Source organism: Staurois parvus, unplaced genomic scaffold (genome assembly GCF_062004578.1).
Source record: "Staurois parvus isolate SC_StPar_1 unplaced genomic scaffold, SC_StPar_1.0 ptg000389l, whole genome shotgun sequence".
In the NCBI taxonomy this organism is placed as follows: Eukaryota; Metazoa; Chordata; class Amphibia; order Anura; family Ranidae; genus Staurois; species Staurois parvus.
In genome coordinates, this window is record NW_028318185.1 from 7,291,557 (window position 1) to 7,314,907 (window position 23,351).

The 23,351-nt window shown below is 44.5% G+C and overlaps 1 pseudogene; it reads left to right on the plus strand.

Annotated features, from left to right (window-relative positions):
- Positions 1 to 13,754: 13,754 nt before the first annotated feature.
- LOC149455740 (protein GVQW3-like) lies at positions 13,755 to 15,228 on the plus strand (annotated as a pseudogene).
- Positions 15,229 to 23,351: the final 8,123 nt, after the last annotated feature.

The following is a 23,351-nucleotide window of genomic DNA, read 5'->3' on the forward strand; positions in this document are numbered from 1 at the left end:
TTTTTTTTAATCATTAAATTTAGACGGCTTGTGGCAAATATGTATTATGTAATACATTGACATGAACAAATTTAAAAGGAAAGTTGCAGCATTTCAAGTGTGCTTAGAATATGTTTTTTTTTATTTATGGAAGATCCTAAAATAAGGGAATGTGTTTTAAAATCTGTCCTCACTTGACACATTTCTTTCGAAAGGATGAGTTTACCGGTACTTTATAAAATGGCTTTCCCATCAAGATTCTATGACTATTGATATGTGGTCTATCTTTATAGGGTTATACATATTATATTTTGTAGCTGTATGGGTTTTACTCGAGGGTGACACCATTTTTCAGTTAAAAAGGGTAGGTCTTGTCTTAAAATGGACCTATCATGTCTCAAAATTGTCTAAAATAAAGCATAGCCATAGCCAAGTTAAAGCCAAAAATAATATGTCATGTATTGCAGCTTATCAGTCATTATCAGTTTAATATATTACCAGATATTAATGGTATTTTAATATATAATAATATATGACATTGATACATTAATACATTATGGTAATCATTTTCACATGTAAACATAAAAAGGTTGACTACAATTCCACTTTAAGGATGATGTAATTGGCCATTCAAGGCAAAGTGACAGCGTCTGGGTAAAAACTGCATAACTCATTATTTTAACTCACCTCTCCAACGTTCCCATGTTCCCCCATTTCTCCATATCTGGAAGCACCAGGTATAGTACCAAGCAAAGAAGTAGAAAGGGCAGGGGACACGAGAGATGAGCATAATGTGGTCAAGGAGTTGGCTGTATTGGTAAATTGACAGTGTCTCTGAAAAGGACAACAATCTCTGACCCTCATATACATTCTTTACCAATACTCCCTCACAGCCCCTTGCTCCTCCACTGGCAATTGGAATTGCCTGTGTTGGCAACACAGGGTGGGTTGCATTTATTTTATCAAAGAAATAGTGCAGCGCTTAAATCAATAGTCCTCAGTTATTCCCGATCAGTGGATGTTCCTCAATACGGAATGTAAGAAATGCCCACTCACCGGAACCACACTTGATACAGTGCAGTGTATAATAGTTATTCCCTGGTGTCACTGGAAGTATACATCTGGTTCAGCCCTTGGAAGAGTATCCCTTTTTGGATCAGACAGGTCCAGGGTCACAGCAAATAAGGCTCCGACACAGAGTTCCCTATCCCCTGGGTTGCATTTATTTATTTCAGGTACTTATATAGCGCCGTCAATTTATGTAGCGCTTTACACATATATATTGTACATTCACATCAGTCCCTAATTCTCAAGGGGTGTACAATCTAAGGTCCCTAACTCACATTCATACATACACATACTAGGGCCAATTTGTAGACAGGATCCAATTCCCCTACTAGCAGGTCTTTGGAGTGTGGGAGGAAACCAGAGTACCCAGAGCAAACCCACACAGGCGCAGGGAGAACATGCAAACTCCAGGCAGGCAGTGCCATGGCTGGGATTTGAACCAATGACCCTAGTACTGCCAGGTGGAAGTGCATTTAGCCACTGTGATGCATGCTCCCCCATATGCAGAATTGCATGGGCAAGGTGAAAGAATCTCTTTCAGTTGCTCGATGAATAACTGCAACCTGTCAATTTGGCTGAAGAGCATGAGAAGGTTGGGTAAAATGGAGGTAAAGACATTCATAGTTTGGCTCTTATATGGACTTAATAATAGGTTGTTGGTAACACAGGGAAGGGTTGCATGTCAATAGGAACTGTCTAGATGGGGTCCATTTGGCTCAAGGGCATGAGTAGGTTGGGTAAAATGGAATCAAAGTCATTCATAGTTTGGTTTGACTGTTTAAGTGCATATATGGACTAGCTCAGCGTTTTTTTTCTCAGGAAATAGGCGCAAGAACTAAACCACGATCCCCCAAAAAACACCCTCCCCACACACACACACACACCCTCCAAACCGCATCAATTACTGGGTGTGGTCAAATGTCACTAACAGTGGAAGGGTAATAAAGGGGCATTAAATACCATTCATTATGTACAGAGTTCAGAGTTTGGGGGGGTTCGGTGGGGTACACACAGCATGAAGAGTTCAGGCGTATGCTACATGAAGAGTTTGGGGGTGCATGGCGTACATAGTGCAGAGTTCAGGGGGCACACTAGTACCTCTCCACATACTGTAGGTAGCTCCGCTTCTCTCATTTGCAGGGAGATCATTCAGTGGGGGTGTCGGCATCTGCACTGCACCCCGGGTATCTTAGGGTTGCCACCTCATCCCTTTAAAACTGAACACATAATAATTACACAGGCTTTGGGGCTAATTTATTTATTTCAGGTACTTATATAGCACTGTCAATTTACGCAGTGCTTTACATATATACTGTACATTCATATCAGTCCCTAACCTTCAAGGAGCGTACGATCTAAGGTCCCTAACTCACATTCATACATACACATACTAGGGCCAATTTGTGGACAGGATCCAATTCACCTACCAGCATGTCTTTGGAGTATGGGAGGAAACTGGAGTAACCGGAGGAAACCCACACAGGCACAGGGAGAACATGCAAACTCCAGGCAGGTGGTGCCGTGGTTGAGATTTGAACCAATGACTCTAGTGCTGCCAGGCGGAAGTGCTAACCATTTAGCCACTGTGCTGCCCCAATTTAATGCAGATAGGGCACTAGGAGAGTTTAATTACTACTATAATCAGTCACAGAACCTGTATAATTAATATGTGTTCGGTTTTAAAGGAATGAGGTGGCAACCATAGGGTACCTGCATGTCTCTTGTCCCCGTCTTGCATTCAGTAGGAGCAGCTTAGGAGATCAGATCTGTGGGAGCTGTTGGGAGACAAGCTATTACTTGTAAATCCAGAAGCCAGACTTCTGTGTTTACAAAAACAGTTGTGAGAAGGGAGCTGTTAGGGCTCCGGGTATGACCAGAAATGTGTGGACTGACACAGGGAAACACAGGCTCCAGGTATAGTATAAACAATACAATTTATTAAAGACTAAACAATACATAAATGCAGTGCAAGACTAAACATAAACACAGTGCAACCAAACCTCCAACGGATAACAATAAGAACCATACTAAACGTAGTTGGGCAGGCCGGGTCGGTTAGCAAACGGGCAGGCAAGGTACAAGGAGCAGGCGGAAGCATAGTCAGGAATAGCCGAGGTCAGGACAGGCAGAGTTCATGCAGAGTCAGGATTAAAGCAGAATCAGGATCAGGCAGGAAGCAGACAGGATGCAGGTACAGGGGCTCATGGGAAACATACACCAAGGCCCTGATCACAGGCCTGGCCATTCCTTAAATACACCTGCTGTAATCAGCCTCAGGTGATGGCTCATTGCAGGAGTGAGCCTCTAGTTGCTGAGAGCACCCGCTGGCCAGCCCTGGTACTGCACCCCACAAGGCAGGTGAGTCCCACCACCACTGGCAAGTCCATTCCTGACAGGAGCAGAGGACCTGAGCCAGAGGTGGTGGAACCGAGTTCCACCAAGTTCCAGCTGAAAAAAATCCCTGAACTTAATATTACCTTGTAGTGCCACAGTGCTAAATTTTCTCACAAGAGTGTAGCTGGAAGAAAGACTAAGTAAGGCGATCTTTCTGGTTTAGCATCTAGGTCACAGGTGTCAAACTGGTGGCCCTCCAGCTGTTGCCAAACTACAAATCCCATGAGGCACTGCAAGATTGACAGTTACAAGCATGACTCCCAAAGGCAGAGGCATGATGGGACCTGTAGTTTTGTAACAGCTGGAGGGTCGCCAGTTTGACACCCCTGATCTAGGTGGTACCCTCTTATTTGGCTTCTCTTGAGCACTTTATACCATTTGTTTGAAAGATGAATCCAGACTGGTTCCCCTTTAACATCAACTCCCTTTTTCTAATTTTCCTAAATCATTGCTCCCTTGGCTTTAACTGAACCACTGAAAGGAACCAATTTTTGTACTGTACTCCTTAAAATAACCGCTGCATTGTCACATCACTCTTATCATAATGCTATTCCCGTTAAGGTTTTTTTTTTTTATTTTCTCTGTTTGCCTTAATGACTTTGTGGTTTCCCCCTGCTGAGAAAACCCATTCTAGATAACAGGAAAATATACATTTTCTGACATTACACCTTCGCGTCTTTCAAATCCTTTGAGATTTGCCAAGTGACAAGCAGTGAAATTCAAATAACCTGCTAATTTGGATTCTATTAATTATTAGTCTGAATTTGTAAGACACAAACCACCTACTGCACTTCCTCCACCGTATTAATAGCTATTTAAGTTTTCACAATACTCTTTTGTGTATAGATCCTGAGAGCATAAATTAAGCCCAGGGAACATTGTGAATCAATTTCAGGAGTCAAAGTGCACTTAGCAAGAGAATTTCCTGGCTTCTTTTTTTTTTTTTTTTTTTTTTGCATTTTTTCCAGCATCTAGGGTGCTGTTCCACTTTCAAGCTGCTGCTAATTTAAATCATCCCAGTCAGTGGCTTATTGTTCTACTCTGCCCTCCCACCATTCATTGTTCAGGTATTCTCTCTTTCTCATCAGTACTCTTCACTTTGAAGATGAATCTGTAGCAATTTATCATCTAAGAATGGTGGGCCTCCCTTGATGGAGCATCAAGATTGGCATCAAAGCGGCACCATAATTGCACATTTATTGAAGAAAAAAATCATATTTTTTTTTAAGAAGCCTTTCACTCCTATGAGTTTTAAAATGTATGTTTTAAGATTTTAATATGAATCTAATACACATTATTGGGTTTTAGATGTTTTAATTACCTCCAGGTAAAAGGTTAATTTCTTACTATATCTCCTCTAAATGGGTGTAAAATCTATACATTATAGCAGGGGTCCTCAAACTACGGCCCGCGGGCCACATGCGGCCCACCGAGCACATTCCTCCGACCCGCCGACAGGGGACACTAAGTACAGGAGCGGGCAGGGGGCTGCTGTCTCTTACCTCGCTCCAGTTCCACGACGATCCAGCCCAGGATGTGCTGCTCTTTCACTCTGGCCGCTCCCTCACTCGATGTCCGCGCTGCTGCTCAGCTCCACCTCCTCACCGGTGATCGGGCGCCAGTACTGTAGCTCAGGAAAGGCACACAGGTGGCCAATCACCGGCGAGGAGGCGGAGCCGAGCGGCCCCGTAAAAATCAAGGGAGGGAGATGCTGAAGTGAAGGAAGGAGGACAGTGAAGGAAGGAGTAAGGCTGGCCATACATTATACAATTATCTGCAGATTTTCTGCCCAATTTCCTTTAGATTTACCTTCAACTATGTAGTGCAAGGGCCTGCCTAATTGGATACAACAAAGTGTTGTTTAGGTTTGTCCTCCTATTATATGGTTTTTGGTAAATCTAAACCAAAAATCTGCAGATAATTGTATAATGTATGGCCAGCCTTAGTGTGCCGTGCAGATGGTACTGCTGTAACCAGGTATGCTGGCTGCAGGAGCACTATGCTGGAACAGGGGTGGGCTAGTTAAGTGTCATTGCTGTCAGTGGGAGGAATAATGCCCCATCATTGGTGTCACTGATAATAATGATGGGGCATTATTCCTCCCACTGACACCAACAATGGGGCACTATTCTTCCCCCAACTGACACCACCAATGGGGCACTATTACTCTCACTGACACCAGTGATGGGGCACTATTCCTCCCACTGATACCAATGATGGGGCACTATTCCTCCCACTGACACCAGTGATGGGGCACTATTCCTCCCATTGACACCAAAGATGGGGCACTATTCCCCCCCCCACTGACACCAGTGATGGGGCACTATTCCTCCCACTGACACCAATGATGGGGCACTGTTCCTCCCACTAATACCAATGATGGGGCACTATTCCTCCCACTGACACCAGTGATGGGGCACTATTCCTCCCACTGACACCAACGATGGGGCACTATTCCTCCCACTGATAACAATGATGGGGCACTATTCCTCCCACTGATACCAATGATGGGACACTATTCCTCCCACTAATACCAATGATGGGGCACTATTCCTCCCACTGACACCAGTGATGGGGCACTATTCCTCCCACTGACACCAAAGATGGGGCACTATTCCCCCCCCACTGACACCAATGATGGGGCACTATTACTCTCACTGACACCAGTGATGGGGCACTATTCCTCCCACTGACACCAAAGATGGGGCACTATTCCTCCCCCCACTGACACCAAAGATGGGGCACTATTCCACCCTCCACTGTCACCAACAATAGGGCACTATTCCAACCCCCCCCCCCTGGCACTAATGACGTACTATTCCTCCCGCTGACACCAATGATGGGGCACTATTCCTCCCAATGACACCAATGATGGGGCACTATTCCTCCCACTAATACCAATGATGGGGCACTATTCCTCCCACTGATACCAATGATGGGGCACTATTCCTCCCACTGATACTAATGATGGGGCACTATTCCTCCCACTGATACCAATGATGGAGCACTATTCCTCCCACTGATACCAATGATGGGACACTATTCCTCCCACTGATACTAATGAAGGGGCACTATTCCTCCCACTGACACCAATGATGGGACACTATTCCTCACACTGACACCAATGATGGGACACTATTCCTCCCAATGACACCAATGATGGGGCACGATTCCTCCCACTGATACCAATGATGAGACACTATTCCTCCCACTGACACCAATGATGGGGCACGATTCTTCCCACTGACACCAATGATGGAGCACTATTCCTCCCACTGACACCAATGATGGGGCACTATTCCTCCCACTGACACCAATGATGGGGCACTATTTCGCTCCATAAGACACACTTGGGGGGAAATGTCTGTGCGTCTTATAGAGCGGCTGGCCCAGTATTCCCGCCGCCGTTGTATGTCCGCAGTCTCTGAACAAATGCGGACACAGTACAGGAGATGACCATAGTTTTTTTTTTAAAACTATAGTCCGGCCCTCCAACGGTCTGAGGGACAGTGAACTGGCCCCCTGTTTAAAAAGTTTGAGGACCCCTGCATTATAGTGTAAGTATAGATATTGTTATGCTTCCCATGCAGAGGACTAAATATTATGGTGTAGAGCTATTGACCCTGAGGTCATCACAGAGGACAAGGGGGCACTCTTTACGTCTGGAGGAAAAGAGATTTAATCTCCAAATACATAAATGTTTCTTCTCAGTGAGAGCTGTGAAAATGTGGAATAGACTCCCTCAAGAGTTGGTTGTGGCCAGCTCAGTGGATTGCTGTAGGAAAGTCCTGGATTGTTTCTTAGATACACAGAATATAACTGGATATAACATTTATAGGTAAAGTTGATCCAGGAAATATCTGATTGCCTCTCGGAGATCAGGAAGGATTTTCTTTCCCTGCAGGAGCAAATTGGATCATGCTTTCCTAGTTTTGTTTGCCTTCCTCTGGATCAACTGTGGGTATAGGATTAGAACTTTTTTTTTTTTAATGGTTGAACTGGATGGACTTTTGTCTTTTTTCAGCCAGACTAACTATGTAACTATGTAAGTTATTTTTATTGTACCTCCCATGCAGATACATTGTCTTGCCCAGCACCACACAGTATTTACACAACTTGGTTTTGGCCTTCTTTCTGGTGTATACCTTGAAGCCTTGGTGTTGGATTTTGTAGTAGAAACCAATGACTTTTCCAGGAGTCTACACCATGTTTTGGCCATGAATTACTAGGGCAGTGAGTAATAATTGGTCTATGTATCAATGTTTTCACCCAAGATTCATACAACTTTACCCAAGATTTCCACATTTTCAAACTGAATCTTGGATGAAAAATGTGTAAATGTTGGGTAAACTTTGAATGACTGAAGGGTGAAAACTGATGAATAGGTCGCATAGTTAGGTGCATAGGCCTTGGTTTATGTGTCATAAAAAAAAACTAGAGCTAGAGCCTATAAACAGTGTAGGGCCATAGGCAATGTGGTTGTTTGGTACGTTGGAATTTTACTGTTATCAGATGAGGAGTTCCTGGCAGATGGGAGGCATTGAGCAAAATCAGGTGCAAATCTGAATAGAAACCAATCAGCTTCCAGGTTTTATTGCCAAAGCTTAATTGAACAAACTGAGGTTAGAAGCTGATTGGCTACCATGCACAGCTGCACCAGATTCTAAATGAACCAGCTTTAGTAAATCTCCTCCATTGTTTCGATGGCACCAATATGTTTTGACAAAGGAGCTGTGGGGCTCAAAAACACATAACCACATCCATCTGCTTCAGGTCCTCCTGGCGGTGACGTCACATCCAGTCCTGTGCTCCTGTGCACTCTGACTTGGTTTCCAAGACCTCCTGGTTCAGTGTATAGTGTCAGATCACCCTTCGGGCAGCCACCACTTTCCTTTACTCTGCACAGAGAAGGAGGATAGTGAAGTAGGTCACTTGGATGATGGAGATAAGCTTGTTCATGTCGCTTAAATATGAGTTGCCGATTGTCTGTTTAAATGAAGCTTCTTAACATTACGGCACATAGTCTGGCACCCTCTGGCTTATTCTTGATTATTCCAGAGATCACTTCAGTCTCATGAGGAGCAGCTGCTGGTGCGTGTAGAGTGCCATATGGACTTTTATGGACTGTTAAAAAGACTTTTTTTGGGGCAATTAATGAGTCGCTACAAGTGAGCCTTTAGTATTGTTTTGGCACACTGTACAGTAATTAATTTCTCACTGGCCGGGGGTTACTTACTGCCAAGATGTGCCATTTAACTTGTTTTTGAAGCAAATCCATGCATGTAATAAAAGTGAGTAAAACCATACCACTCCTGCTTCCTGAATGCTGCTCTGACTATATGAAATGGTCACCCCAAGTCTGCTGGAAGAGGAACACTAATGGGAGTGTCGATCACCAGGGATCTCTTCAGCTCTCACTGATTCTACCTGTTCACCTTCACATCACAATGGAAAACAGTGGTGATGTGGAAATTCAAAATCAAATATTTGATTTTGATTCATGGAAGCGCTTGACCAGTATTTGATTTTGATTCATGGAAGCGCTTGACCAGTATTTGATTTTGATTCATGGAAGCGCTTGACCAGTATTTGACCTTTATTCATGGAAGCACTTGACCAGTATTTGACTTTTATTCATGGAAGCACTTGACCAGTATTTGATTTTTATTCATGGAAGCACTTGACCAGTATTTGATTTTGATTCATGGAAGCACTTGACCAGTATTTGACTTTTATTCATGGAAGCACTTGACCAGTATTTGATTTTGATTCATGGAAGCGCTTGACCAGTATTTGACTTTTATTCATGGAAGCACTTGACCAGTATTTGATTTTGATTCATGGAAGCGTTTCACCAGTATTTGATTTTGATTCATGGAAGTGCTTGACCAGTATTTGATTTTGATTCATGGAAGCATTTCACCAGTATTTGACTTTTATGTATATAAAAATGCAGCGCTATCTGGTATTAGTATATGTCAGGGCAGGGCTGTGGAATGGACAGGTAGGCCTAGTGGCAGGGTAACGCACTGACTGATGACAACCACCACCAACAGACCGAAGTCCCTCAGGGCACGGAGTCTAAGTTCCAGGCTGCCCTTCACCAGGGCCTTGATGGTGGGGATGGACTTGACGCAGCCAGGAACTAGGTCGCGCCCCCCGAGACACCCCGGCTGCGGTAATGGCCGCCGCCAATGGTGTGTAGCTGGTAAGAATGACAATAGCGTAGTCAGGCAGGCCAGGTCGACAACAACGGGACAAAACGGTACAGAACAGTAGACAGAGAATCACAGGTCACGGGCCGGGTTCAGCAACGGAAGGTCAGATCGAAGGAAAATACAGAGAATGGTCTAGTCATAAGCCGAGTCAGATACCAGAAGAGTCACGAGAGTATACACAGAGCTGTAGCAACACAAAGACACAAGACACAAGTGCAAAGAGCATGTGCGGATCACAGGCTTAAATGTACTCAGCCACACCCCTCTGGGGGATGGACCTCAGAGACCTGAAGGCATAAAAGACTCCCACAATGCTCTGCAGAAACCCAAGATGGATGCCAGTACATGAAGCCGTACAGTCTCTGGGAAAAGGTAGGACCTTGACACTATATCATAAATGGTGATATTAATAACAATAGGTCACAGTCCAGTAAAAAGGTGCTCATTGATTCCCAGTGCAGATGGTAGAAATGCGCACTAACCAGTAGCTCTCTTTTCTGGTCTGATCACGGGTAAAAGCTGGAAAAAAGTGAAGATGAAGCGCCCTCGTGTGGTGAAGATGTGGTCCAGCAGGTCAGAGAAATTTTTGCCAAGATGTAGTTCCCCCTCTCAGGAGCTGACACAGGAATCACTCTGGGGCTGTAAAATTGAAAGAGCTCCTCGCAGGAGACACAAGGAAAAACTCATAGTGTAGTAGGTAACTGACTTTATTAGAAAAGCAAGGGTGTATAGTAAAACCGCAATGGTGCCAGATATGGGTGAACAGACTGACCCTTTGAATACAAAGATGGCCGCCGGGCCTCCACGTGGCACCGGCGGCGTGGTGTCAACGGCGTCCTGGGCTCCACCTTAGGTGAGTGATTCCTGTGTCAGCTCCTGCAAAACGCTGCGGAAAATGCTTAGGTGTGAACATAGGGAAATACTGGAGGTGTGTTACTGGCCAGATCACCAAGTGAAAAACAGACTAAAAAAAGTATAGCCACACATCTAATAATTTATAAGCTGCAATATTTTACATTTTTGGTTTTGGGTTTAATACCACTTTAAGTCAAGAATCTGTCCCCAAATATAAGTATACAATTACTATTGCTAATATGTTCCTAGATTGTAAGCTCCCAGGAGCAGGGCCCTCCTATCCCTCTTGTATTGAACTGTATTGTTGTATTGTCTCCCTTTATATTGTAAAGCGCTGAGCAAACTGTTCGCGCAATAAATCCTGTATTATAATAATAATAATATATAAATCCTGTATAATAATAATAATAATAATAATATATAAATCCTGTATAATAATATATAAATCCTATATAATAATAATAATGATAATAATAATAATAATAATATATAAATCCTGTATAATAATAATAATAATAATAATAATATATAAATCCTGTATAATAATAATAATATATAAATCCTGTATAATAATAATAATAATAATATATAAATCCTGTATAATAATAATAATGTATAAATCCTGTATAATAATAATATATAAATCCTGTATAATAATAATAATGATAATAATAAAGTTTTATTAAATTACAAAATGGATTTTTGCCCATTACACTGGATTTGGTAGTTTTCAGTCTTTATGGGAACTCTAAAAGGCTGAATATTCTATAAACAGAAGAGAAAATAAAGACAAAATTAAAATTTTTACTGTTAGCAAGGCAACTTCTTCAGAAACATATTAATCAGAAAGGTCGCCAGGCTGAATTTTGCATAGTTTAAATACAGTATGGAATCATCAGCTAGGTAATTCCATTAGTAAGACCACAAAGTCATCCTAAACAAATATGGTATGTTGTTAGTCCAGGCTTACAGATGGCCTCCTCCAGAAAGTAGAATCCCATTAAACAAATGCACACCTGATTATGATTCAAAAAATAAAAAGACTGAAAGTAGTATTAAACCCAAAGGCATATGACCAATTATTACAGTAAATGTAGCTGCATTAGTTTTCTTTTTATAGGCTTTTTTAAACTTTATTTTCACCCAGTGATCTGGCCAGTATAACAAATGAAAAATGAGCAGACGCTTTGACTCCTGCGTTGGTCGATGGACTCCACAGTAACAGTAACCACACATAGGATGCCTGTAGGATGCACGCCTTGCTGCCCTCAATGGGCCAGGGAAATCTGCATAGAAAGAGACAAACAGGGGGCGCACGGGCCTAGTGCATTACCTAAAAAAATTGGTTTATTGTATAAAAAGAGGTATATTCACAAAAGGATAAAAATCAAAGGCACATCAAATGAAATACAGCATGGTCCAATCTCCCTGGAAGGTGTCTTATAGGGGACTATAGACCAGGGGCGTCCCTAGGGTTGGTGTCATCCGTTGCGATAACACTTGGTGACACCCCCTCCGACGATCCCAGCAGAATGGATCGGATCTGCGGATTGGGGAGCATAATGGATCAGAGTCGGCATGCAACCTATACGGGGTGACACCGGACCCACTCCACGAAAAGGTAAGTTGTAAAGAAAGCCGACGATCCCCGCAGGATGGAGCGGGTCACCCTGTGTGGTAGGTGTCACCCCCCGCACCTGCCTTGGGACGCCACTGCTATAGGCTTCCGAATTTTTGATGAGTTTCGAGCCTATGCCTCTTCCTCAGAGCCAATTTTTATCCTACCACTTTTTATACAATAAATCAATTTTCTTAGGCAATGCACTAGGCCCATGCGCCCTCTGTTTGTTTCTTTGTATGCAGATCTGGCCAGTATGTCTGTTTTTTTTAACCTCCTTAAAGCGGAACTAAAACCCTCCTATCCTTTTCAGACAAGGAAGCTGCCATCTTGGCCTCTGTTTGATCTACAACCGCCGGGGTGCTGCAGATCTGATCAGTTATGACGCCAGCAGGGGCGGACTGACCATTTGGAAACTCGGGCACCGCCTGAGGGCCCGGGGTCAGTAGGGGGCCCCATGAGATGCCCCTGGTACCTTTTTCATAGGCTTTTTTGAGTTTGGGCAAGGACACGGGGCCCCATGATCCCCTATTGCCCGGGGGCCCCATGAGTTGTCAGTCCATCCCTGGACGCCAGTCATTTGACGGTTTTACAGTTTGGGTGAGAACACAAGCACATGCGATAATTGGCAATCCCGGCATGCCAAAAATGTAATTGTTTTTATAAACCATTAAATCGATGGGTTTAGTTCTGCTTTAACAGACCAGGCTGTCCAGCAAAAGTGGCAGTTAGAGGTTGAGAACAAACCATTTACCGCTGACGGGGGTGCTTACAATGATCAGCTATTTTTCATTTATGTGAAGTCTTTATCGCAGAAGGAAAAAAAACTGTTGCTGTAACTGCTTATGGAGTGTTGGTTGTTAGTGTTAGAGAGTTCAGCTTTGATTTGTTAGTCACAGGGCTTTTTTGTAGCGGGAACGCGGGGGAACGCAGTTCCAGCACCTCCAGCACTGGATGTATGTAATGGCAATGGGTGCTGGCGTCTGCTGGAGTGTCTGTTGATGCCAGCTGCTGGGGGCTCTATTGTTGCTGGAGGGGATCTATTTTTGCATGGCAGTCTATTGTTGCTGGGAAGGTCTATTGTTGCTGGTGGGGGCTCTATTGTTGCTGGAGGGGATCTATTTTTGCATGGCAGTCTATTGTTGCTGGGAAGGTCTATTGTTGCTGGTGGGGGTTCTATTGTTGCTGGAGGGGATCTATTTTTGCATGGCAGTCTATTGTTGCTGGGGAGGTCTATTGTTGCTGGAGGGGCTTCTATTGTTGCCAAAATGGATCTACTGCTTAGGAAGGGGTCTATTGTTGATGGCTGCTGGGGGATCTGTTGTTGCTGCCATGGGTCTATTGTTGCTATGTAACTATATACATATAACATTACCCTCGCCCCAGACTGACAATGCTGCTGTCCCACGGTGCATCTATTGCTCCTTTACAGAGTGGACCACCAGGTACAATTTCTGGAATGCCCGTGGCGTTGCAATATGGTGGCGAGTCACGCAGCAATTCACACTCGAGCGTGTTCTGACATGTTCTAACTTGCACTCACCTGGATATCAGACCAGTGGACTCGGTCTTTACAGAATAGAAGAAGAAATAACACGTGTACATTGCACTGTTGGAGGAAGATGAGTGAAAGGAATCTGGAGCTGCAGATTAGCATCAAATTTTGCGTGAAATTTGGCAAAAATTGTGTGAAAATTGGCAAAAGTGCGAGTGAAACTTTAGCTCTGTTACAACAGGCTCATGGTGAACATTCCATGAAGAAATCAAATGTTTTTAAATGGCATAGGCAGTTCAACCACTTCCTGACCGGCCGTTGCATATAAACGGCAGGATGGTGGCAGTGCAGGGTCGAGTGGCCGTTTATGAACGGCCTCCCCGCACCCTGCTTGTGCACGCTCCCTGGGAGCGCGCACCACTGCGATCCGGTGCCCGCAGTGTCCTCTGGACACAGTGAAACACCGATCGTCGGACGGGACCTCTGTACGAGGTCCCGATCATGTGATCACTGATTGGCCAATCAGTGATCACATGCAAAGTAGTAAGCAAGATGTCACTTGTGACATCATTGCTTACTACCTGTGAAATCTGTGAATGATCACAGAGGTCACATGGTACAAGGCTATTCACAACAGCCTAGTACCATGTGACAAGCTGTGACCAATCACAGCTCACTCAGTACTTCTCAATGAGTGCAGGAATGCACACAGAGAGAAAGAGAAATGATTGCTTTTACATCCTATATGGGTGTAAAAGCAATCATTGTAAAAAAAAAAAAAAAAAATCTTCATCACCCCCCACAAGTAGTACAGTGTCACCATGGTGACACTGTACTGCTAGGGTGACAGTATGTAAAAATAAATAAATAAATAAAAAATAATATAAAAAAATAAAATAAAAATGTAAAAAGAAATGTTTAAAAATTATAATTTTTGGTTATAAACTAATTTGTTTTTTTTTACTAAAAAGATAACAGAATAAATTTTGGCAAAGATTTATGATGAAATATTATTTATTTGCAAAATTTTATTTAAAAAAACACTTTTGTTCAAAATTTTTGGACTTTTTCATTTACATAGCAAAAAAAATAAAAATCCCAGCAGTGAATAAATACCACCAAAATAAAGCTTTATCTGTCTCAAAAAAATGGTAAAAAATTAATTTGGGTACAGTGTTGCATGACTGCGCAATTGTCATTCAAAGTGTGATAGTGCTGAAAGCTGAAAATTGCCCTGGTCAGGAAGGGGGTAAAAGTGTCCGGTCTGGAAGTGGTTAAGGAGGGGCAGAAAGATGTCCACGATGACGCAAGAAGTGGGCTGCCAAAAACGCAAAGGACAGATGCAAATATGGACAGAGTGAGAACCCTCGCACGCTCCGATCGAAGATTGAGTGTGTGAATGATGGCAGAAGAATTGAACATGAACAGAGAAACAGTGCATCAGATTGTAATGGAGGATTTGGGAATCAGAAAGATTTCTGCAAAGATGGTGCCTCTGGTGAATCTTGACAGAAGATCATTGTCTTTAAATTTCATCTGAACATTTGAAGAATGCGGAGGTGTTTGATGTTTTTTTTTTACAGTCCATTCTGGGAATTTAATTGTCACACCTCATAAAGGAAAAAAGCAAAAACAAAACAAAAACAAATCCATCCACCACATTTAATGACTACTGCAAAATATAACATTTTGGGTTTAATACTGCTATAAAGCACCAGATATGTTTTTTATGTGTCATTGTAACTCTTCCAGGTATTTATTACCTCCATCTGACATGTGAAATAGCAAAAATGTGGCATGTGCTGCTCTTAACCTCCCTGGCGGTATTCCCGAGTGTAGCTCGGGGTAAAGTTTCTGTACCAAAAGCGGTTAGCCCGATCTACACTCGGGCTTACCATGCAGCGTTGCTTAGGGAGTCCCTGCAGCACTTACCTTGTCCTTCGCTTCCGCGATGTGTCCCCTGCAGCGTCCCCGGCCATCTCCTCCGGCGGATGCCGGCATCCGGCTTCTGTGTTCCGATCCCTATGACGTTGAAAGTTTTAAAAAATGTCATTTTTTTTAAAACGAATATTACATAGTAAAACATTGTTGTCTCAAAGCATTTCACATACATTTTGTCCTGAGTGCTTTGTCCGGCGCCCTGCCTGCATTTTGACTGTTCTTTCTGCCTGGAAACTGAGAAATGTCCATGGCGTCCAAAAAGCGTCCCTTTAGGTCAAAAGCGGTTTTAGACCGGCTAGAGAACAGCGATAGTAAATCAGAACCACTTGCAGAATTGAGTGATAATGATTCGTGGGGGAAATTCGTCATCAGACACTGAAAACGATTCTGCGACTGAGCTCAGTGATGTGCGAACTTGGCGCTATATTTCAAATTTCAGTGTTTTTGGTTTGATTATATTATTGAATTAAATTTATTATTATATTATTTTTTATGATTATTTCTTAAATTATAATTTATGATTTCGTGTTTCAAGTTTTATCATATCCGGGATGTTTACTAGACTCTTGTTCGGACAGATTTCAGTGAGTTATTCCTAAAAATGACAGGCATACAATAAAAAAACGACATATTTCCATGCAAAATAATGGTACCGCTTTCAGCACCAAAAATCTGAAAATAATCATACCGCCAGGGAGGTTAAAAAGGCCAGATTAAAGGGGTTTTCCACTTTTTTAATGAGCATGCAGGAGATGCAATCTGGATCAAGGAGTGAAGAACTAAAACAGAATCTGTACTGGGTCAAAGACAACTGGGTCATTTTAAAGTGAACTTGTCATTACTCACTGCTTTATTATTTACAGTTACATTCCCGCTATCCAGCTAACAGAGCGAAGCAAAACAGCTATGTGTAAGCTCACCCCAGAGTAACAGCCCTCAGTCCTGGTGTTTGGTACTCAAGCAACCAGTGCTGCATTGTGAGAATGAAAAGAAAGAGTTACATACCTAAAGATACCAAGTTTTTCACTTGGCTATGATGGGCCAAAAAAGGTGCAGGAGGGGTGTGAATTTTATATTTAGAAGGTCACCAGGAATCCCACTGCTCCCAAGATCCAATGGCTTTCTTCCACTTGTTGCCAGTTGCTGGAACTCATTCCCACTCTGCTCCAAAGATCCAACAGTCCCTTCCACTTAGTGCTGGTTGCAGAGGCCCATTCCCACTCTGTTCCCAAAATCCAACAGCTTCCTTCCACTTGGTACTAGTTGCAGAACCCCATTCCCACTCTGCACCCAACTTCCAACAGCCTCCTTCTGCTTGGTGCCAGCTGCTGGAGCCCATTCTCATTCTTCTCCCAAGATCCAATGGCTTTCTTCCACTTGGTGCCCATTGCTGGAACCCATTTCTACTCCAAAGATCCAACAGTTCCTTCCACTTAGTGCTGGTTGCAGGAGCCCATTCCCACTCTTCTCCAAATATCCTACAACTTCCTTCCACTTGGTGCTGGTTGCTGGAGCCCATTCCCCCTCTGTTCCCAAGATCCAACAGCTTCCTTTGGCTTGGTGCCGGTTGCTGGAGCCCATTCCCACTCTACTCCAAAGATCCAACAGTTCCTTCCACTTAGTGCTGCTTGCAGGAACTCATTCCCACTCTTCTCCCAAGATCCAACACCTTCCTTCGGCTTGGTGCTGGTTGCTGGAGCCCATTCTTACTCTGCTCCCAAGATCCAGGAGATTCCTTCCGCTGGATTCTGGTTGCTGGAGCCCATTCCTGCTCTTTATAAACACAATGCAAAGACAAGAGGCCATACAGATAACCTTCTAATGTGTTTCATCAATGGTGATCTCTATGAATAAGCTTGAAAAGAAGAAATGCATTAGTGGTGTGTTGTCCAGTTGAGGGCGTTGTTCAACTAAATCAATTTTGTTGGCAGTAGTGATGTCAGGTATGTGTGGCCTGACATCACTATATGTTTTTATGAAGGGGGACATGCTGTTAACTGACCCATTAACTTTGCCCATAATGGGCAAATTACAAGTTGACTTTTTTTTTTTAAAAGGGAGCTTTGGCCAAATCTTAAACTTTGTTTTTCAGATGTTATTTCTCTTACTTGAACTATACTTTGTGCTCTTTGTGTTCGTTTTTTAGCTATGTCTCCCTGGTATCACAAGCCCCAGGGCTAAGCCAAATGACACTGTAGAAGAATTTTAAAATAGATCTTTTTTTTTTTCTTTGGCATCCCTGTAGGCTGCTAGGAGTACAGCCTCCATGCACTCTTGCAGGAACATGCGTAATCAGTTTCTCGCTGTAACAGTGAAGGAAGTGTGGATGGGTCTGGCTGGTAAAGGAGTGTGGGCAGGTTCTCAATCTTGTGTTGCTGGTTTGCTTACTTGCAGTTTAGCAAGTTCAGATTTGCATTGGATTACCCAGTAATTAATGGCCTAAACTTTCAGCACACCTGGAGAGCTTTTGAAAAATCAAACCTACATGAGATTGTTGGACATCTCATTCCAAAACCATGATCATAGCCTTCTGAGAAGGCTTTCCACAAGATTTTGGAGTGTGCCTGTGGGAGCATTTGTAAGGTCAGATACTGATGTTGGAGAAGAGGCCCTGGCTCGCAATATGCACTCACATTCTTCCCACTCAATAGAATTGAGGTCAGGGTTCTGTGCAGGCCACTCAAGTTCCATCACTCCATACCAGCCAAATGATGCCTTTTATGGAGCTGGTTTTATGCACGGTGGTACATTCATACTGGAATAGACTGTTCCCCAAACTGTCACCACAGGTTGAAAGTGCATACATGCTTTTGTTTGCTGGACCATTAACAGTAACCCTCACTGGGAACACATTCACTCATTATTATGGTGAGGAGCCAACATACAGTACTTGGTCATGTAGTGGGTGTGATGGTCAGGTGTCTACAACGCTTTGCCATATATTTCATTTAATGATTAGTAGTTAGGCACCTTGAACAGAGATTCTTCCTGCATCAGATGAATCTGCTGGGAGGTGATTTTCACCATGGATCGTCAATATCAAGGTTCCTTTCTACCTTTTACCAGTTATCTGTTTGACCCCATTTGCCTAAAATCTCTATTCAACAACATAGTCTTCCATTCCCATACTTTTGGTCATGTAGTAGGCGTGATGATCAGGTGTCTACAAACCTTGGCCATATATTACATTTAATGACTAGTAGACAGGCATCTTGAACAGAGATTCTCCCTGGATCAGGTCAACCCACTGGGAGGCGATGCTCACCATGGATCATCAATGTTCCTGGGTGAAGAAGTCTGTTTTTTGTTAAACTGGTCAAGGTTCCTTTCTACTCTTTATCAGTTATCTGCTTGACCCCTTTTACCTAAAATCTTCCTTCAGGAGCATAATTGTCCAGCTCCTCAATTGTTGACTTATAGTCCAAAAATTAGAGGGACCTAATGGGGATCTTGCTTTTATTGAATGACACAGAATAACACAGTCAACGCTGAGATTCAAGAATTTAGGAAATGTATACTTTTTCATTAGAATATATTTGCTACATGAGGCCCATTGGGTGTCATCTTATTTCCCTAACTTTTACTGGTGGCTCATAATCGGCTGAAGTCAAAGGATTGGCACGACAGACGAGGGTCTGCAATGGCACCCTACACATTTTTCTCATCAAAAGTTTCCTTTAATTTTCAGAACTAACTTGAATGTACTTTTAAGCCGTCAATGACACTACAGAAACCCTATTATTAGAATATTTTATGCAATCATCTCTTGAACAAAAATTGAAAGGATGATAAAAATAGAGACTTCAAGAGTCTTCAAACTACACAACTTTTTTTTTTCCTTTACTAGTTTTTCTTCATTTGTTCTGCTCACAGTTGATTATTTTAAACTTTACTTAACTTTGTCTTCCTCTGTAAAACGGCAGTGATGATTGTTCAGACCTTATGTGACTCCTAACCTACGAGAGATCACGCCTTGTAATGAGTATGTGATGTGGAAAATGCCTTTGACTCTGCGGCTGAGCAAAGTAATCAAAGTATATTTTGTGTTAGAAAGCCAGCCTGCTCTGGCTCCGAGTTCAGCAATTTACAGCATTAGGTCTACCTGCTCTGTGGAGAATTGTCTGAGCTGGGGAGTGAGGAAGTGGAGGCGCGTTCCCTGGAGCAAGATGTGTCAGTAGTGTTCAGCGTGATAGGAGGAATACCTTATTGTTTTGTACACTGCTTAAAAAACAGGGAAAGAAAGCACTGTGAGATGCATTTAGAAAACAAATACAATGACTGTATCAATATCTTTAACTGGGCAGGGAAAACAGAGGTCTGTTATATCCAAATGAACCAAAAACAACATGTAGAGGATGAAATGAACACCAATAAAAAAAAAGGTAAAGGGAGGTTTTTTTTTCCATTTGTTCACATTTTCCCATGTGTATTTTAAAGTGGCTGTAAACCTCTGCAATGGAAAATGAACAAAACCTATCCCTCTATAGTGTGTATTTGTCTTTATCCATAGCACCTAATGTGATTTCTGTCTGCTCTCTCATTCCTCTGCTTTCTGTGTGAGTCACTTTGACAGTCTATGCTGACACCAGACAATCCTGGGAGATGGTCGTGACCAGGGGTGGACTGACCATTCGAGCACTCGGGCACTGCCCGAGGGCCCGGGGTCAGTAGGGGGCCCCATGAAATGCAACTGGTGCCTTTTATAGGCTTTTTTGGGTGTGCTTTGAGTGTGGGCAAGGACACAGGGGCCCCATGATCCCCTATTGCCCGGGGGCCCAATGAGTTATCAGTCCACACCTGGTCATGACCCCCTGAAGCACACACAAACTGTAGCTGCTGACTTTTAAAATACAGCCACTCACCTGTCCCTCGGTCCAGCGGTGTCTTCACCACCACTGATTTCACCGGCCGTCTTCTCTTCCTAGCGCTGGCATCTTCAATGTGGGCATCCGGCTGTGACTGCTTGCGGCTTCAATAGGGCTAGTCAATAATTTCAGACTAAAAAGGATATCATGAGGAACAAAGAAGGAGCAGGGCCACTGGAGAGTAGTACCAGCTGGTAGGAAAACAGGGATATAGTCATAGACATGCTGAGGATGGCAACTGAAAAGCAAGCAGGATAGCAGGCAAGGCTGTAGTCAAGAAGCTGGTCTAGGTCATATGGAAGAAACAGCAGAGACAAACTAGTTCAGGAACAATGGAAAGGCAGGGCAGAAGCAGGTCGAAGACAGGTCAGAAATAGTCTGGTGAACAACGACAGGGTCAGGGACAAGCTGGGGCAGCAACACATAAGGTGTAAACATCTCCGCAACCTGCACCCGGCCCCCCTCCACTCGGCTGCCGACCGCTTGCACGACAGCATCCTTCCACTGTCATGTCCTGACCTAGCCACCACCGCGTACAACGAGTCACTATCAGCCACCCTAGACTCTCTGGCACCCCTAACCACACGCAACATCAAACCCAGACCGCTCCAACCATGGCAGAACGACCACACTAAATGCCTCAAACGTCGCAGTCGTGCGCTGGAGAGACTATGGCGCAAAACCAGGTCCCCTCATGCATTCTCCCTCTACAAATCTGCCTTCCTCACCTACACCTCCTCCCTCCACGCCGCCAAGCAGGCCTACTTCGTTGACCTGATCAACACCCTCTCTAACTGCCCTCGCCGACTCTTCTCCACCTTCAACTCCCTGCTCTCTCCCCCCCCTCCTCCACTCAGTACCTCACTTACCGCCCACGAGATTGCCACTCATCTCCATAGCAAGATTGACGCAATCCGCAAGGACATAGTCAACTTGCAGTCTACCTCCCCATCTAGCCTCTCCCCTTCCATCACCCTCTCATCTCTCCCCTCCTCTGACCTTGCAACGGCACTGCCCCCCACCACACCCAAGGCCCTGCCTACCGTAACCCCCCCATCACTGCACTCCTTCAGCCCTACTACCACTGAGGAAGTCACCAGAGTCTTCTCAGAAGCCCGCCTCACTACCTGCCCCCTGGACCCTATCCCCTCTCAACTCCTCCGGTCACCCCCCTCTTCCCTCATCCGCTCCCTTACCCACATCTTCAATCTCTCCCTCGCTACTGGCGTCTTCCCCTCCCCCCTAAAACATGCGCACATCACCCCCATACTCAAAAAGCCCTCCCTGGACTCCACTGACCTCAACAACCTCAGACCAATTTCCCTACTGCCACTCACGTCCAAGCTCCTTGAGCGCTTGGTCTACGATCGCCTAAGCGCCCACCTAACTGACAACAACCTCCTTGACCCACTACAGTCCGGCTTCCGTCCCCTACACTCCACCGAAACTGCCCTCCTCAAAATCACCAACGATCTACTAACCGCCAAAGCCAAAGGCGACTACTCTGTCCTCCTTCTCCTAGACCTCTCTGCGGCCTTTGACACAGTCGACCACCCCCTCCTCCTTAATAAACTACTCTCCCTTGGCATCAGAGACACCGCTCTCTCCTGGTTCTCCTCCTACCTATCCCAACGCTCCTTCAGCGTTTGCTACAACGGCGCCACCTCCTCTTCCCTCCCCCTCTCTGTTGGGGTCCCCCAGGGCTCTGTCCTTGGACCCCTTCTCTTCTCCATCTACACCTCCTCCCTTGGCAAACTCATACACTCCCACGGCTTCAACTACCACCTCTATGCTGATGATACTCAAATCTACCTATCCACCCCTCACCTCACCCCCACATTCTCCGCCCGCATCACTCACCTCCTAAACGACATCTCTGACTGGATGTCGCTCCATTTCCTCAAACTCAACCTCTCCAAAACCGAGCTTCTCGTCTTTCCCCCTTCCCGTGCCCCCCCCCCCATCCTTTCCATCACTACCAACAACACCACCATCAATCCCGCCCCGCAAGCCAAGGTCCTTGGCGTCATTCTGGACTCAAACCTTTCCTTTCAACCTCATATCAAATCTCTCACAAACTCATGCAGGCTCCACCTCCGGAACATCTCCAAGATACGCTCCTTCCTTACCCCAGACACCACTAAACTACTCGTTCACTCCCTGATTATCTCACGCCTTGACTACTGCAACTCCCTCCTCACCGGCCTACCCCAGTGCAAACTCACCCCGCTTCAGACCATCCTGAACTCAGCTGCCAGACTCATCCACCTCACCACCCGCTCCACCTCTGCCACCCCCCTCTGCCTCTCCCTCCACTGGCTCCCCATTGCCCAACGCATTAAATTCAAACTGCTCACTCTGACCTATAAAGCCATTCACAACACTGCCCCTAACTACCTCACCGACCTGATTCCCAGATACCACCCTACCCGTACCCTTCGCTCTTCACAGGACCTCCTTCTATCTTGCTCCCTGGTCTCCTCCTCCCACGCACGACTGCAAGACTTCTCCAGGTCCTCCCCCATCCTCTGGAACTCACTACCCCAACCCATCAGACTGTCACCTTCCCTCCTCACCTTCAGGCGCTCCCTGAAAACCCACCTCTTCAGGGAAGCCTACCCCACCCTCACCTAACAGCCGCTGCCCTTCCCTCCTCCTTCCACTCCATCCCCCACAGCCATTTCCTCCTGTACCTCTACCCCCTCCCTCCTAGATTGTAAGCTCGAAAGAGTAGGGCCCTCTTACCCCTTGTGTGCTGTTTGATGTTACTGTACTGTTTCATGTATTGTCCCCCCTCTATTGTACAGCGCTGAGCAAACCCTTTGGCGCTATATAAACTCGATAAATAAATAAATAAATAAATAAAATAAACATGTCCAAAGGTAAGAGAAAGACAGAATAGAGACAACTCCATATGC